This window comes from Penaeus vannamei, chromosome 9 (assembly GCF_042767895.1).
Source record: "Penaeus vannamei isolate JL-2024 chromosome 9, ASM4276789v1, whole genome shotgun sequence".
Classification (NCBI taxonomy): Eukaryota; Metazoa; Arthropoda; class Malacostraca; order Decapoda; family Penaeidae; genus Penaeus; species Penaeus vannamei.
The window spans coordinates 30,355,325-30,360,324 of NC_091557.1; the positions used below are offsets into that span (position 1 = coordinate 30,355,325).

General features: G+C 34.9%; 1 long non-coding RNA gene across 1 annotated transcript in view; it reads right to left on the reverse strand.

Annotated features, from left to right (window-relative positions):
• The window catches only part of LOC138862708 (uncharacterized), a 5,578-nt gene continuing 578 nt past the window's right edge, over positions 1-5,000 (reverse strand). Inside the window, exons 2-3 of the long non-coding RNA XR_011398740.1 lie at positions 4,275-4,508; positions 1-38 (exon numbers count right to left, since the gene is read on the reverse strand). This is a non-coding gene — a long non-coding RNA (uncharacterized lncRNA). The remainder of the gene's footprint in view (positions 39-4,274; positions 4,509-5,000) is intronic.

Below are 5,000 nucleotides of genomic sequence, written 5' to 3' on the forward strand. Positions count from 1 at the left end.
ACTCTCTTGTGAAGGTCACGCCATGATGTCGAGCCCACCTGTCGAAGTGTATATATACTTACACACACGCACACAGACACACATACACACACACACACACACACATATATGCATTTGCGTGTGCGTGTGTGTATATATGTATGTGTATATATACATATATGTGTATATATATATATATATATATATATATATATATATATATATATATATATATACATATATATATGTATATATATTTATATATATATATATATATATATATATATATGTATATATATATATATATATATATATATATATACATACATATATATATATATATATATATATATATATATATATATATATATATATATATATATATATATATATATATTATATATTTCATATATATTAGATATATGTATTTAATGTGTGTATGATGTGTGTATGCTTTTAGATACAGATTATAATTACTTTATATTATTTTCTTTGTATTGACAGATCTTTTCCATACATCATTTGTAAATCCTACTATTATTATTCATGTTTTGTTGCTGTGATTACCAATATCCCTGTTATTATTTTTGATTGTTCATTTAACATTATTACCAATTTTTCATAACAATCACATTTATTGTTCCTATTATTTTGCAGTCATTAGTCAATATTGTTGTTATAATTACCATTCCTATTTTCTTTATTATCCTCATCATTGATATTATTAGTGTTATCATTGCAATTAAATTAATTTGTAGTAGTATAATGATGATCACCGCTATGGCCCTACTAGTAATATTACTAGTAATAGTAGTAACAATAAGTTAGTAATATTAATAGTATCAATAGTATTAACAGCAGTAGTAAAAGCGTTAGTCATGATAGTGTTGATACTGGTAGTGGTGCTAATAGTATTAGTAATTTTAAAAACAATTATAGCAGTAGTAAACACAATAATAATAGCAGTATTAGTTGTGATGGCTGTGGTAGCTGCAGTAGTCATTGTAGAAATAAAAGTGACAGCAGAAGTAGCATCATCATCCTCATCCTCCCCTTATCCCCACCCTCATCTTCCCCCTTCCCCTCCTCCTTATCCTCCCCCCTCCCCCTCATCCTCATCCTCTCCCCTCCCCTCCCCCTCGTCCTCCTCATACTCATTGTAGTTGTATTACAAATATCCTAATAACATTACCAATGGTATATTGCAACTATTCAATTTACTATTGACCTATATCAATAGACAGTAATATATAAAGAAATGCAATACTTACTTTAATCGAGAAATCCAATACCAAATTATTATTCCTGAAACAGTGACTTTTCTTAATCCAATTTCCGGTGAGCACTTGCGGTACAGCGACCAAGACGCTGTACAGTATTTAAATAACCATCAGAGGGAGTGCTATGGGAGGCGCATGGGATATTTAGAGATTTACTGAAAGTCATTTTCTTGTGTTAATGACACTACAGCAAATATTAGAAAGATAGTGAGCCGCATATATATATATATATGTGTGTGTGTGTGTGTGTGTGTGTGTGTGTGTGTGTGTGTGTGTGTGTGTGTGTGTGTGTGTGTGTGTGTATATATATATATATATATATGTGTGTGTGTGTGTGTGTGTGTGTGTGTGTGTGTGTGTGTGTGTGTGTGTGTGTGTGTGTGTGTGTGTGTGTATATATATATATATATATATATATATATATATATATATATATATATATATATATATATATATATATATATATAACCGAAACCGCAGTAGGGAACCATGGAATAGGCACTAGGAACGAGAGGGGACAAATGCTAGTCGAATTTGCGGAGGCTCGATCACTCAGTATCATGAATACATTCTTCGAAAAAAGACTAGAACGGAAGTGGACATGGAAGTCGCCTTCTGACGTCAAAAACGAAATTGACTTCATAATTTCAAATAGGCGCGATATAATAAAAAATGTAGAGGTTATAAATAAAGTAAATGTAGGCAGCGACCATAGAATGGTGAGAGGCGAAATTAAAATACATCTCAGAAGGGAAAGGAACAAACTAATGAGTAAACCACAGCCAAATTTGGCTAACTTGAGGATCAGAGCAACAGAATTTAGCCTAAACATCCAAAACAGATCTTCACTCCTCCGCGACGAAGATCTCAACATCGACCAAATCAATAAACAGTTCAATGACATAATAAAAGAAGCTGCACTTGAAGTAGGCGGAAAGAACGACAATCGAAGCTCCAGCAAGCTCTCGGTAGAAACTAAACAGCTTATGCAAAAACGTAGAGACATGAAAGTATCGTCAAATAGGGACAAGATAGAATTGGTTGAACTAACAAAGACCATAAATAAAAAGAAGAGGGAAGATGTACGGAAATTCAATACTCAAATAATAAATGAAGCAGTGATTTCAGGTACCAGCATGAAAGCAGCTAAAAGAAGACTAGGAATAGGGAGAAATCAAATGTATGCAATTAAGAAACCAGACGGAGAAGTATCACATAACAAGAATGAAATCATCAAAGTAGTGGAAGACTTTTACAGGGATCTATACAACTCAAACGAACAGCCACAAATAGAAGCAAACGCGGTAACTAGCGACGTACCTAATATCACAAAAGAAGAAATAAAAAGAGCACTTAAAGGCATGAAGAGAGGGAAAACACCAGGCGAAGACGGAATTAGTATAGACCTTATATTAGATGCAGGAGACATCGCAACAGTGAAACTAGCCAATCTTTTTAACAAATGTCTTCTCAGCGGAAAAACTCCGAAAGCCTGGAAAAATGCAACAATTATCTTGTTACACAAAAAAGGCGATAAAAAGGATTAAAAAATTACCGACCCATAAGCCTCCTTTCGGTTACTTACAAACTGTTCACGAAAGTCATTACAGCTCGCATCTCTGACAGTCTGGATTCCAGCCAGCCTAAAGAACAGGCAGGCTTCCGCAGCGGATTCTCAACAACAGATCACATCCACACGCTCACACAAATAAGAGAAAAAGTAAACGAATATAGGAAACCCCTGTGTATGGCATTCATCGATTATGAAAAGGCATTTGACTCTGTACAAATACCAGCAGTATTAGGTGCTATTCAACAACAGGGAGTTGAGGAGGTATATTGTAATATCTTGGAAGATATATACAAAGATGGGACAGCAACCATCAAACTCCACACAGAAACCGATAAAATACCAATTAAAAAAGGCGTTAGACAGGGCGACACCATCTCACCAAAGCTGTTTACAGCCTGCCTCGAGGAAATATTCAAGAAACTAGAATGGGAAGGGAAGGGTATCAAAATAGGAGACGAACACCTAAACAACCTAAGATTTGCAGACGACATTGTTCTCCTTAGTGAATCAGCTGATGAATTGCAGCAATTAATAAACGATCTGAATAAAGAAAGCCTAAAAGTCGGACTTAAGATGAACAAGAAAAAGACTAAGGTTATGTTCAACAGCAGAGTCCCACTCAAACAAATACATGTACAAGGCGAAGCACTAGAGGTAGTAGACAGGTATATATACCTAGGACAACTCGTGCAGACAGGCACATCAAGTGAACAGGAAATAAAGCGACGAATCAGTCTAGGCTGGAGTGCCTTCGGCAGGCACAGTAGCACACTAAGAGGTTACTTGTCATTGTGCTTAAAAAGAAAAGTCTTTAATCAATGCGTCCTCCCAGTTATGACCTATGGGTCAGAAACCTGGACTACAACCAGGTTACTGGAGAGGAAACTAATAAGCGCCCAGAGAGGGATGGAAAGATCGATGATGGGAATTAGCCTGAGAGATCGGAAGAGGGCGACGTGGATCAGAGAACAGACAAAGGTAGAAGATATACTCAAGAGCATTAAAAAGAAGAAATGGCAATGGGCAGGGCATGTATGTCGGAGACAAGACGACAGATGGACAAAGAAAGTAACAGACTGGACTATAAATAACTTAAGGAGGCCAAGAGCCAGACCAATGACACGATGGCGCGACGAAATAGCGAAATTTGGGGGCCAAGACTGGAAACAAACATCGCAAGACAGGGAAACCTGGAAAAGAATGGGAGAGGCCTACGTCCTGCAGTGGATTGACTCAGGCTGATGATGATGATGATGATATATATATATATGTATTCATATATATATACACTCATACATACATATATTTTTTCTGACCATTTTCAGTGTTAGCATAGTGCCCCTCGAGCGAATCGAGCATCACCTCAGGCCAAACACACATGGCATAGACGTGGCGGTGAAGCCGGTACTTGTAAACATGAAAAAAAGATGCAAAACGCCCACCTTTGGAGGGAGACACACATCAAGTGGGCCGGGGAATTCTAAGAGCATTGACCATAACCAATGTTCACTCGTGAACTTTCTTGTTATGTTCAGCCGACGACACTGTTCCAGCAAGTGTTCTCTCCGAATTCGAAATGTTTCGTGCAAATCGGGAGTGGGTTGTGTTTGGTAGCTTGTGGTTGGCTTTGGTTTCAGTTTCCTCTTGGTGCGCAAGGTTTCGAATACGGGCCTGGCCTAAATCGGATAAAAAAATAAGTGGTTTTAATAATATCAGTAATGAGAATGATATTGATAATGATTATTGATGATGCTGATAATAGTGACACTAGTAAAGATATTAATGTCAATGGAAATACGTGTGATGAAGGTTTGATGATGATAATGACAATGATAACGATACTATTAATAGTAATAGCAATAATGAAGATACTTAATTTGGCAATAACAGCGATGCACACACACACAAACCTGTGTGTCATTATATACATTATATATATATATATATATATATATATATATATATATATATATATATATATATATATATATATATATACGTATATGTATATATGTATATATATGCATATATATACATTATGTATGTATATATATATATATATATATATATATATACATATGTATATATGTATATATATGCATATATATACATTATATATATATATATATATATATATATATATATATATATGTATATATATATATATA